Genomic DNA, 14026 nt, shown 5'->3' with positions numbered 1-14026 from the left:
CTGGGTCTGTGGTTTTGAAGCAGCAAAGGACAACGTGCTGCAAATGACTCCACTCCAGGGTTTAGGAAAACCTTGGATGCATCTGGTTCTATGATTCAGAGCCTCAGCCAACAGGAGCCCCAAAGGCAAGCTCTGCAGATGTCTTCTACCCTGGTGTGGACAGCACCGTTTTGGGCAGAGGCTTGTGGGTTAGATAGGACCCCGGGGAACAGAAGCACGGAGTGGGAAACATCCCAACTATAGTAGCACCAGCCTCGTCCTGGACAATGGAAGGAGCAAACGTCAGACTTATTTCTTCCACACAAAATCAGTTGGTGAGGTTTTTCACTTCCTTTCATTTAATAAAAAACAACAGAAATTCAGTGCAAAATGGGTTTCAAACTAAAACACATAGAAATCAGGAAATTCAGGGCAAACCATGTTTCATACACAACACATGCCAGAATTTCCTTGTGGCGAGCAAATTCACTGAAGACTGAGATCTGCAGAGTATCACAATACAATGTGAAAACCACAAATGTGGCCTCCCTTTCTTTTAGTCTTAATTGCAATACTATGGTAAATCTGGTTTCAGATCTGGAATTACAAGCGTCATCTACTTGTAATTCTTAAGTAGCCTATGCCTGCCTAGATGCAATCCAGCCTGTAAGATTATGTTTCTAAAATTAAGAGGAAATTTAAAAAAAAATCGTTTGCCAGTGGCTTTCCCATCTTTCTCTGGCCATAGGCCTGGGGTAAGCTATTACTGTCCTGTGAGTTGTTCCCAGTCTTCACTGGGGCCAGGAAATTAACACATGCTAGGTCAAAGATGCTAACAGAGACTTTCTGCTTGGGACCAGCCTGAAGACCACATTTCCCACTTTGAAACTAACACCCCACACACACTCTTGCTGCAGTGAGAGCAGTAGGTATTTGTAGAGATCAAAAAATTCTGTGCAATATGGTGGGGAAGGTAAGATATACAGAAAAGATGGAGCTTCCCCCGCCCCATTATCCTAAGGGGGAAAAATGTCAATAACAATACATACAGTAAAGAAGAAAGAACCAGATTAACAGTCACCCTACTAAATGGTCCTGCTCTCGAGGTTAGAGAGAACCTCCTTTACCTTCCCCCTACTTCTCATTCTCAATTCTTGGCTTGTAGAAAACAAATCTAAATAGGTCTGCGTTTTTCTGGAGAGCTCAAAAGCTGAAGGCATTGTTCAAACTCAGGGGTCCTGCAATGAATGTTCGTCCTGTGTGGAACAGGAGGTTCTCTCCTCACCCTGGAAACAAAATAGAATCGGAGATTCCTGAGCAGGCATTTGCAACCTCTGGACAGAATTCCTGGAGATGCTTCCAAATCTCACCATGAACTAAGAGTATCTACAGATACTCTTAATTCTGCAACTGAAAAAGGGGGCGCGGGCTGTGGGGCGCTAAGTGCAGAGAATACCTGTGTAGGTGAGAGGGGCGGGGCGGGGCGATGCTCAGGGCCCGACTGTGTCTGCAAACTGTAATCTGTACAGCTGGGACTACATCACCAAGACCACCTCCCGGAAGGGTTTCTGGCAGATCTTGGCTATCTCCAGGGGCCCTTTGTTGGGCTGTGGGATTTCATGGAAGGGCCCCATCCTCTGAAATCACCCTTTTCTGTGGGAGAAGAGAACTCTCCCACAGGGGAAACCAAGTTTTATTTTAAAGTATGTGAACAACCCTCATCTCCTTGTAGGCCTTTAGAGAATTCAGCAGGTTGGCATTTTCCTGCTTTCTAAACACATTTCCCATCAACTTACCCAGGGTGTGGCAGTAAGGGCGGACAAATAGTGGGTAAAATAAAGGGAAAGGAAATACCTTAAAACAGAAGTGGAACAAATAAGTGTTATTCTATTCTCTTCTCCTTTTCCTGATCCTTTCCTCCCCTGCCTCTGAGAATAAGCCACCAGTCCTCTAGAACACTCTGAGTTTCTGCTCTTAAACGGCAGCTCCTTTTCCAAGGAGCAACAAAGTCTGTTTTCTGATCTGGACCCTCAGATGCTCTGTTATTGCAACTTAATTTTGTCGTTGCTTCTTTTCAAAGATTATTTGGAATGACTTGTTTCTTTTGTTTACTATCCAACAAACGACCTCTGCTAATCTTGTATTTTATCTCCCTAACATATGGAAAAGCTATTTATTCTAGCCAATCACAATAAAGTGAAGAAAACCCCATTTTATGGAAAAATATATATCACTAGTCTGTTGATCATTAAAGATATGATTACCAGTGAAAACCCTCCGAAGGTGGCACATTTATGCTTCCAGGAACAGATGGGGACACGCATTTTCCTTGCAAATACTTTTGAAATTGCTCTACTGGTAGCAGTATAAAAATGATATACAGATGCCAGGGCCGGCAGAGCCAGGATGAGTGCGCCAGATTTACACAGTAAAGCCTTCACACGCGGGCTGTCAGTTTTGATTGATCTCTACTATACCTCAGGAACTTGTTGACTAGGTAGGGAAACAGTGCAAATAATTCACTGCAGCAAGTCAGATAATTCACACAACCAATCGGTCTGCTTCACTTTCTGGCTGTGACATATGAGCCTTCCCTACAAAGATGCATCATTTTCCAGCTTGAGCAATATTCAATGTCAGGGAAGAAAAGGTATTAAAGCCACACAAAAGGAGGCCGACTATCGCAGGACAAGAAGTTGTTTTGGTAATGGAGGCCAGATCCTGCTCTACTCTTAAGTCCTACCAGAGCGTTCAGGCTCAATTTTCATTATCATATTGATTAAAAAAAAAAGTACATCATAGTGCAATTTTAGGTTTAACGCCAACGGATCGGGAAAGAGCAAAGAATTATCCCACAAAAGCACAACATTCTTACCGCAGGGACGTTTCCCTGTTCCAGTTCATTGATGGAGTTGATTAAGTTTAAATGAAGCAGACACTGGATAAAAGTAAGGGTATTGACCACTGGGCACTGCGATCCGTGCTTGAAAGGACCTGATACATGCAGAAAAGCAAGATTTGCTAAATGCTCTAATCTTCAATCAAATCTTACATCAATACAGACAAAGTTTGGTAATGAGAGATTCAATGAAGCATGCGGGAGAAAGAATTAATCCTCTTGGTCTAAACTGGCTTCAACTTTGAAGCTTGCTCTGAAGGAAAGACAGTTATCTAAATGCTAAATAAGAAACTTATTGTACTTTTCATGGCATGCTAATCTTTTGTCTATTTCATCTCTATTATGTGTATGCTCCTCGATTGCAGTTGTCATGGTGATTATATCAAGCCACGCTCAGGGAATGGTGGTGAGAAACCAGGCACAGAGGTGGAAAAGAACGCCACGCAACCCATAGTATGGAAAACAAAATAGAGGGGGAAGAAGTAGGCGGGCACCAGATGCCTCCCAGGCTCCTTCCCGCCAGGCTCTGGCCCAGCTACCGTCAGGGCCAAGGAGGCTTGGGCCTTCCTGAGCCGTAACAGGCGTGGTCCCCTCAGCCAGGCAAGCAGTGTTTGGTAATGGTAGGGGGGAGGGGTCGAGCATCTTTCATACCTCACAAAGGTTCCTACCTCCTTTCCCCACAAAGGTTTCTAGCTTTCAGTCCAGAGGTCCCTCCCTCTCCTTACTGCTCCTCTTCCCCCAAGCACTGCAACCATCTGGGTGGAAAGGACCACTGGAGAGAGAAGGGGGAGAGGCAAGGGCTCAGGCACAGGTGGCCCCGTCCTGCATGGCTGTGACCCTCGGTGGGAAATTGAGTCATAAGATTTTGACTGCTGGAGACGAATGCAAACCAAAAGGAGCGGCCCACGCAGCCCAGGCAGGAGGTGGAAACTATAGGGTCACCGGGGCCCTTGGTGACCAAAGGTGACCCTGGGCCCTTTATGTGTTTTACAAAAGTTGCCAAATTAAGACGGGATTATAACTGCTCGAGTCCTTGTCAGGGTGAAAGGTTGGGAGCCTCAAATATGCCTCAGCAGTGTTGATGAAAAGCTTAAAAAGTAATAAAAGGGAGAAAAGAACAGGGAAAGTAACATGTATAACTCTTATTAAAGAAAAGAGCCACGGAGAGGTTGTGAACTTGAATCACTGTTTGAACTTTAATTTGTTCATTAACAGGATTTGCCCCTCACTGTGAATGTTATTACTTCCCTTTGCTGATCAGCAACAACTCTGGGCATAATGAAAGAGTCTGGCAAAAAGTTAAATGCCTGGTAATTAATTCATTTAATTGAAAAACAGGGGAAGAGAGTGCGGTCCCACCACAGGAGCAGAAGGCAGAGGGGTTGGAGGAGGGGACAGGGCTGAAATATGCACTGAGGCCCTCTCCAAGGCCCAGTGCCCACCACCCATGGGGGAGGGGACACTTGGTCTCTGACGAGGCTCCTTCAGCAAAATCAATGCCAGCAGCATCCCTGAAGACCCTCTGCCCAATGCCACCTGCCACTGGTACAAACCCTCTGGCTAGAGTTTCAGCCTGGAGCTACTCTGGATGATCTGTTAGGGTGGCACAGATAAGAGAAATCCAAAAATGTATTCAGAAAATCTTTCATTAAAAAATGGGTATATGTCTTTTGCTTTCTCCCTTTCCTTCCCTTGGAACAGGTTTCTTTTACAATCTTCTGTTTCCAGTCTGGAGTGAAAAGGAGTGTCAGGAGCTCCATTCAATCTGCACGTTTGCATCTTAATCAGCCTTATAACATCATGCTTTCTCCAACCCCACCCCAGCAGATAATTTAAATAAACTCAGGAGAGGAGAAATCAAATACACTCCTTGCCCCTGCTCAGAAGTGACAGGACTAACCAGCTGGCTCTGCCTCTAACCGCAGAGGGCCTGCCTTTTCCTTTGTCACTTCTCTCCTTTCTGTGTTTGTCAGCCACCGTGCACAATGCCTCTGCATGTGCATTCTCCTTCCAAGGGAAGCAATGCTTGGCCACCATTAACTATTGTGACACCCACGAGCTATTAGCACCATGTTGCCCTTGCAACCAAATGAGAGAACAACAAAATACAGGAAATCAGTGGTAGGGCAGCTATTCTTTCCTACTTAACATGGTAAAGGCCCACCACTGAACTAGGAACAGGCGGTTTCGATTTCCTTACGTTTTTAAAACTGGTGTCCATATTGTCAGGGTGACTTTCTTTAGAGACACAATTATCTACCGTGTATTCTCCCGTTACAAAATAACTATGGAGAGAAAAGAGGTGAGGAGAGAATGAAAGACAATATAAAAGAATTTCCTACTATCCAAAACTAGTATTTCCTAGGTTTGTGTTTTTAATTAAATCACTTCTAAACCCCAGGGAGAAGCAGATTTTTCTCATCCAAATCACACAGTCACCAAATAAAGTCATCAAAATTACCATTTTGCTGGCGGCATCCTCCCCATTTAACCCAATGCCACTTGGTACTACAGTGCTAACCTCACACTCCGTGTAGCTATAAATGATCCGTTCTGTGCCTTCCGGAAAACCAGTGATAGGCACACACTCATCTGCATTAACAGGAAGGCGAAAGGAGCTTTTAAAAGGGCTGTTTTATAAGCTGGAGCAAGTTCTAGGGTTTATTTAGCATAAAAGTTACTTCCTACCTTTTATAGTCCCTAAATACTGAGTGAGTTCTCTTTTCCAAAGTTGTGGCTCTATAGTGTACAACTGACACTAAATATTGGGAGTCTGCAAACAAATTAAATCAAAATAAAACAAAACAAAGGTTTCCTCGCTGCCCACTGCTGAGCCCTAAGCTCCTTTAATAAAAGAAACTGTAAAGAGACCACATCTGTCAGGTTTGGTAACCATGCCACTATCCTACTCTAGACCCTAATCACCTTACACGTGCTACAGGACATTTCTTCCTACCTCTAAAACAGCCTTCAGAGTGCCTTGACATTAACTATCCTAAATCCCCACTTTCCTGGAAAACCTTGATAGCTGTGATAGCCTGTAACAGGCCCAGTTCCTTAAATTACCTTTAAGCTTCCTCTCTACCCTCCTCGCAGGCCCTAACTAGCCATTTCTGGTTTGTTTTCCACTATTAGCCTACACAAGGCAAGACAGCTCTTCAAGCAGACAGCTCTCCCACCATATACTGAAAACACCACACCAGTTACCTTCATTTTATTGAACACCTGTGAGGTGCCAGCTACCATGCTAGGCATTACAAACATCTCATTTAATTCCTTCAATTTAATGAGATATGATTATACCCATTTTAAGACTGTAGAAACTGAGACTAAAGAAGTCAAGGTACTTGTGCAACCAAGATCTCACAGCAGATAGGATTCTTATGGTTATCTATTCTGGCCCAAATGCTGGTTTACTTTCCACTCTGGCATTCTCCCAGCCCTGCTGTACTGTGTGTTCTGATCACTCCTTCTCCTCACTCCTTCTCCTTGCCATCTGGGATGCCTTCTCAATGCCACTGTGCATATCTGAATCCCACCCAGCTGGTAATCCTAGAGAAATTCCCACCTCTATTTTGAAACCTTTCCCCATCATGCTAGTCCTTGGCAGACTGCTTCGCTCTCTGCAGCACGTACCTGGCACTCCCATTCTCTGCCCTGTACTATCATGTCAGTTTTCTTTAATTCAGTCCCCTCTAACTACACTGTAAGTTCCTTGAAAATGAGAATTTGCCTCATATGTCTTTATATTCCTCTGTCACTCTCCGGAGCTAATAATACAGCTCCCATTTGTTAAGCACACACCTCAGACACAGCAATCCTTAACAGGAGATTCTGTTATTGTCATTTTGCAGACAAAGAAACTGAGGCTCAGAGAGATAAAGAAACTTGCCCAAGTAAGTAGCAGATCTGACATTCAAACACAGGTTGTCTGAATCAAATTCCCCTTTCCCTTAGCCAATACACTGTACTGACTTGAATACATTGTGCTTCACACAATGTGAATTTATGAAGTGTTATTGTATGGAGGATACTCAACAAACCTCCAGAAAACACCCCTGTAACCACATCTTTGAACAAAGGGCACTGTTTTTACTTTTTAGTAGATTCTGAAACTCAGCAGATGAAAGGATGAGTGCATACCACTCCATAATATCCCACTATCCCAGGCCACCCCTTCCGTCCTCCCCTCCTCTTTTGGAGCCATGCCCCATGTCCGTGGGAGCCAATGATGCGTCTGTATCGGCACTCGATGTATCTGTGAGCTGGAGAGGCGAACTGCCCTTTCCACAGCAGCTTCTGTACCTTGTACACACACGGAGGAAAGCAGGAGAAAATCAAAGACACAAGTGTTAATTTTTCAAAATGGCCCGCAAAAGGGTTTGGGGGAGGTCTTGCTGTCTCTGCAGCAAAAATGGGTTGCTGCTGTGGTAACAATTGCAAGTAACAATTGCGAGTAACAATTGCAAAAAATGTTCACAGCTGGCCAATTAAACCAGTATGTGGAACTCCACATACGTGGCTCTCTTCTAAAACATAAAGGTGGCAATGGGATTAAAGAATCTAAGAAAAGAAGAACGTCTGAGGGTATAAGAATCAAGGCCTGGAAGTCTGACTACTTTTCCCCACATGGAGACTGTCCCTCCAGAACCACTGCTGAAGATCTGGACTGACAGTATTAAGGGAGCTAGCAGGTTTCTTTACATCCAACAGGTCTTTAGGGAGTGCTAAAAACAAAACACAAAACAAAACACAAAAAAAACAAAATCTCTTGCAGTGGCAACAGGGTACTTCTTGTGAATTTGAGAAAGGATAAATAATGACTAATTTACTCTCTTGTGTCTAGTATTCACGCTAAAACTAGTCTATTCCCCCACGTTCCCAAAAGGGGCGGGGGGCGGTTCCACCTTCATTTATATTTTGGTTTAAATATTTGGTCCGCTCAAGGACTATGACTCTTACTTCCACCTACAAAACCTGTGTTGTGGCACACAGAATCCTGCACGTGCACAGCACTTCATAAACCAAGTCATTCCATTTACTTCATCTCAGATGATGCTCAAAACTACCCTTTGAAGCACACACAGTGGATGTCACTATTACGTACATTTTGCCTCTGAGGAAAACTAAACTTTGCCTCAAGTAACACCACTGGCATGTGGTAAACCTAGTCCCCCCTCCTGGTCCGGGATTCTTTCTACCACATGATACTTCCCAATTCTCAGGGCCATTTCCTACCTTTTCTATATTCTGGATCTATATGTGACATTCGTAAATCTAAAACCAGGGATTTCTCTATCTGAAAGAAATGGCCTGCAAGCTACACTCACTGGACTTCTATTACAACTAACTGAGACATACTAAGAACCCTCCCACCCCAATTCTGAATCTATAAACACAATATACAACATTTAATATTTAGATTCAAATTAAGAAATATTTGGTAGGTTCTTAAATCTACAGAGGATAAGCAGGCATGATGGTTAGGCTACCTGTTTCAAAAAAAAAAAGGCTAGCATCACTGTCACTTGTTTCTACACAATTGTCATCATTTATTGAGCATTTATTTGCTGGGTACCTGATACTCTCTTGTACTCGTAACACAAAATTTTGGAGCTGTTTTGTCTACATAATGGGCACACAGTCCAGCGTCTTTCCCCAGAAAAAATCTGGAATTGGATTTGTCCATCTCGTTCACCGACCCTTTAGTGAGATGTGTAAACCTGGTATCCAAGGCCCAGCAAGTCCCGTCCCCTAATTTCTGGGCAATAACCCAGCTCATCAAAGCAAGCAGCACTCGAAGTTTCAGACCTTATAAATGGTTGAAATAAAGACATTTTTTTCATCTCAGCTCAAATTTGATTAATCTCCACATCCAACATGACTCTGGGGTGAAAGACCCAAACACATTTGTTGCTTCAGACTGTTTCCCTGTTTCTTTTTCTGCTGGCTGACCTTCCCTATATAAGTGCATCTACAACATTCAGTGTCAGCGAGAAGGTCTTTCATCTCTGTCTGCTGGCCTTGATTTCTCCTGTTCATTATGGTCTGGACCTCTGCTAATCACTAATGATCCCATGGCCCTTTATATAATAGTAAAAGTATTAGACCTAAACTCTTAGAAAAATTCCTACTCAGCTAATTACATTCTTTCTACTTTTCTTGATCCTCCATATAGTCTTAGCTCAAGTTGAATTTGAATTATTTCCTCAGATTTTTAAATTGTTTGCTGGTGGTTTTTGGAAAGCACTTGTAAACTCTTTCCTCAAGTGAATTCAACTAATTATGGATTCGAAAGCCTCAAGACCGACCTCTTTCCCTCTCCCACTCTCTCTTTTTCTTGCTATCCCCTCTCTCATATTGTGGTCTGGAATATAAGTCTAAATTCACTGGGTGAGGAATTTCATGATTTTGTATGTCATACAACAGATAGCGTATTGTTAACTTACAGCAGGACACAGTGATTCGACTACATATCTACTTTGGGTCTGTAGTCACAGCCAACTACTAAAAATGACAAGTATTTAACCCACAGACAAGACTTCATGTACAGTCTAAGGATCACTGAGTTTTTTGGTATTGGCAAATGCCTTGCTCACGAAATAGAATACCGGTTAACTTCTTAACTGAGTATGATTCTCATGTTTCAAAAAAATGTGGAGCACTAATTCTGTAGCACTTATAAAGAGCAATCCTGATTTCAGCCCATGACATCTTGAATTTTTCCCACCCAATTTTGTATTTTAGAACTTAAAGGCTTGTAACCAAAGCAGCAAAATCAAACTCTCATAAAATCCAGATCAATAAAATTCTTGACAATATAACTTTCTGAATATGTCTCTATACTGCATACCAATGTACTATACATGTATATGACTATTATTGACAATCACAGAATGTATAACTCCAAATGAGCATTTTCTTAAAGCTGTCCCTTGGCAGTTACTATTATTCCAATGGTTCTGCCATCGTTCCAACTATGTTTGTATAATGACTTTGGAACTAATTTAAACGCTACTCAAGAAAGCCATCTAATTGTCTTTCCAATTGTTTTGATCCCAAATTAAATTACCCTGACTTGATAACCCACCTTACCCTTCAGAACACTGAAGGTCTTTAAAGATGACTTACTATTTTCAAGGCTTTTTAATAAGATGTGATGTGGGTTCTGAAAACAGTGCCCAAAAAAGAGCTGCAACATAGGTTTGCGCAATGGCAGCAATGGATGCATTACAATAAGCGACAGCCTTCCAATATAACAAGTTGGATAAGGACACACACTACAGTGTATGTGTAAGTTCTGGTATAGTTGTTAAAACACAGCTGTTAACATGTTTAAGTTTTGTTATGGCTGACTACATCAGTTTACAGTTGTACCTTGGTTATATAGTTTCAGCCCTACAGCACACTAGGGTTAAGGATAAAATTATTTTTAACATCTTGGCTTCTATTATTACACTTCATAAAATTTTACAGTCTTTAGATGTAGCTTATATATTTCACACAAAAATGTCATTATTCAAGGATCTCGGCATTGTTGTGAATGATTTCAAGCATTATCCAAGACAAAAAATTAGAACTACAAACATTTGGGATAAACATATTGGTTAGGTTTTTCTATTTTTATTAAACCAATGAATTTTAACCAGGTATACTTGTGACTACTTGGGATATGTTTCATTTGCTAGACTTAATGGTAGGCAACTCTTATCTCAGGTTGGGGGAAAAAGAGAATATGTGGCTTTGATTTTAAATAAAAATATAGTGTTTTCATTTACATAAAACCAGAGTCCAGCATGCCATATAAGGAATTAGGCCTTTTTAGGAAAACTTTACATTCTAAAATAATTAAAATAATATCATAAATCCCTTCAATCATGCAAGTCCTTTAAACTTTGTTTTAAAGTTTTAAGGAAAAAAAAATCATGTACTGTGAATAAACTTTCTGATTTCTAATTTATTTTCTTCTCTTGATTTACTAACTTGAGAGTCATCAATACGTTTCCATTTGTATAAATGAAAGGCCAGTTTTTAACTCTTTCATAATAATATTCCTTGAGTTTTTTGGAGGAGAAGATAAACATGTTTTAGTCACATTTGAACAATTATTTATTAATGCCTATAGGGAGCATGTTCAATCTCAAAGTGAAGTGGAAGACCTATAGCAGGTAATGAATAAATGCTTACTGAATTGATGAATACAGGAAAACAAAACCATATCTTGAGTCAACACATATGGAGTCCACTGTAAAATTAACTCCTACAGGATTTGGTCTATATAAACACAACTTCTAACTATTATGTAACATCAACTCTAAAGCATCTGCTTAGATTTGGATTACTTTAGATTTCAGAATTCATTCATTAGGGCCCTAGCCATACCATTGAACCTAATCACTTGTTTTAAGTGACTCCTGATATAATTAGTCTTTAATACCCATCAGTAGGTAGTAGTCATTAACAGTGGAGTTTTACAGAAAATTTACCTGACTCCCATACCTGAGATAAATTGATCATTTCACACATGCAGCACTTGTGCTAAAAGCATATGGTCTCTCATTTAAGCTAGCATATGAGACTACCTTTCACAGTAGAGCTATAAACATACTAGTCTCCTAACTTTTCCAGTTATTCCAGATTTAGAAGATGTTTGATCTCATAAATAGAGCTCTCTCACTGACTTATGGACTATTTGGTAGGTCCCATAACATCTCTGTTTCTCAGTTTATATGATAGAATAGGAGGAAGAAGAAGTCCTCCTTCCTATGGGGACTTTTGTGAGTACTTATCAGTATTTATCAATACTTACAAAATGATAAATGCTACTACCTCTTTCAGCATTTTGAAAGATGCCAACCAAACAAAATATTTTTGGTGTGTGAATTAAAATGCTCCTTCCTGACGGTCTCAGATGTTTCCTTGTAAGAAAGCACGGCAAGAACCGGCTTATATATTATCCGTCCTCCAGAACGCACTGACAGCACACTTCCTAAGAGCCAGGTATGATGGTTGCTGTCAAAATCGCCTGCACAGACACATCCGTGCCCTAGATTGACATACTGTATTAGCGTGACAGAGGACTAAAAAACCAGGAACACCTTGCGAGGCACGACTTGGAGCACACGGGATAGAGGGCTACTCTATGTGTGAGCCGAAGGGCCGCAACCCTTCTTATGGTTCAACTTCGGAAGAGAACGAAAGTTGCCAGGAGGTCGCGTGGGCGGGGGTAGGGAGGCCACATCTGCGAGTGCCTGCGACAGAAGCAGGAAAAAATCAAATTCGAAACCCACTCGGGGATAGGCCTTGGGGAGTCTCGTCTCCATGAGCACCACACAACGGCACTCATTTTGCTGGGACAGGTCCTGGAGGCAGGAGGCTGCGGGGCGCGACCGTTCCCGAGGCGGGCGGGGAACTCGGGACCACGGAGAGGTCGGGCAGGGTCGAGTCCACCGGCTCGGCCTCGCGAAGCGCTCCCCGCTTCCCAAAGGGTGTGACCCGCCGCCCTCGCGACCCCGCGCACGGGCGGCCCCGGTGGCGCCTGGCGACACCGCCCAGCTGGCCCGCCCACTCCTCGCCCTCCTCTGGGGTTTGCGGGGGGCATGGCTTCCTCCGGTCTGCGTCTCTCCATAAGCCCCCTCCCCAGTTGCGGCGTGAGAACCAGAGCCACCCGAGCCGCGGGCGCAACTGCACACAAAACCCCAACGGGGCCGCGGCTCCTCCACGCCTCGCTCGCCCGGCTCCCGGAGATGAGAGCGCAGCGCGTGGCGTTACCGCGTCCGCTCCCGCGGGGATGCCCCACTGAGGAGAAGCCTCAGCGCCAGGTGAGATCCGGCGCACGCGAGCACCCCCCACCCCCCAGCAGGGCCCTCCGCCCGAGGCAGACTCTCACCTCTAATGAACGGGCGCTGCCGCCTGCAGGAGGAAGGCGGGTGGGGAATAGTCACACCGGGCCGGGCCGCGCAGGGACCTCGCTGGGAAGGACACGCAGGCTCGCGCCGGGGAGCGGAGCCCCAGCGGCTTGCGCCCGGATCGCATCCTCGGAAGGGAGGCCTCTACTGTCCGGCCGTGGACCTGCAGCCCCCGTGCTCGCCGCCGCCGGCCCCGCCCCGTCCCGCCGGCCCCGCCCCGTCCCGCCGGCCCCGCCCCGTCCCGCCGCCCCGCCCCGCCCCGCGGCGTCCTCTTCTCTTGCAGGCTCCCGCCCCTCTTCTCTGCCTGCCGGGTGCCATCGGCTCTCCGGGAGACAGACGCGAAGCGACGAGGAGATCCTTCCACCAAAATGAGCTGTGATATCCTTTTGATGGCTGTAATTTATTCCAAATCCTCCCTGGACTGAAACGATCAATTAGCAGCCAGAAACGCACTGTGAAGTCAATTGTCACACTCTCCATTACAGGATCGTTATCATATATTTATAAGGTGTGTTTTCTGCAATGAGAACCAACAAGGTGTTGAGCGATCAGTCATAAACGTACTTATTCAAAAAGAGTGGGAGAGAAGCTCCAGCATTGTGTGGCAGGGGAAAGAAATCCGTATGACAGTTATTACCTCTCCCATCCTCTGCCCAAGGGTGATATTTCCGCTTGGCAACTGGGAAGTGCAGTGAGAGTAAGAGCTCTGCAACGACTCTCTAGGCCACGCGTCTGACCCCACGAGCAGCGAGCGCGGGAGACATATTCGCAGCCCCAATAGGGGAGGTTTCCTTTTCAGGGTAAATACGGATCAGGCAAAGAATCGCTAACTCTCTGTCTTCAGTCCCACCCCGGAGAGTAATATCTTACTCTTGTTTCTAAGCTTCTAGCAAAACATTTGCATTCTATACTTAAAGTTTCTGTTCTTCCTTGGGTCTCAAGGCCTTGCCCTCCTCTTTCTACTATTTGGGTGATATGTACTGTAGAGATTATGCCAGGGTACTATAAAGTTTACCCACGGAGAGAGCTGTGCATTCTGAATTGGAACCTCTGCAAGAATGCTTCCATCACACATACCTGAGATGACACAAAGTTCTGAGAAAGTCCTAAGAAATTCTCTTTCAGTCTGAAAGGTTGTTTTGACTGGACCAAGTCACGGAGACATTGTTATTTTCCTTTTAGTCATCCTCCATGGTCACGAATATACATCCAGATCGTCTGAGTTTCCCCTTACAAACTG

The 14026-nt window shown here is 44.0% G+C and overlaps 1 long non-coding RNA gene across 1 annotated transcript in view; it reads right to left on the bottom strand.

The window, feature by feature from the left end:
• Nucleotides 1-13007, bottom strand: part of LOC308500516 — a 19002-nt gene extending 5995 nt beyond the window's left edge. Inside the window, exon 1 of the long non-coding RNA XR_013993743.1 lies at nt 12768-13007. This is a non-coding gene — a long non-coding RNA (uncharacterized lncRNA). The remainder of the gene's footprint in view (nt 1-12767) is intronic.
• Nucleotides 13008-14026: the final 1019 nt, after the last annotated feature.

Source organism: Rhinolophus hipposideros (assembly GCF_964194185.1).
Source record: "Rhinolophus hipposideros genome assembly, chromosome: 8".
Classification (NCBI taxonomy): Eukaryota; Metazoa; Chordata; class Mammalia; order Chiroptera; family Rhinolophidae; genus Rhinolophus; species Rhinolophus hipposideros.
The sequence above is the reverse complement of the archived record's forward strand: the minus strand, read 5'-3'. Positions and strand labels throughout refer to the sequence as shown.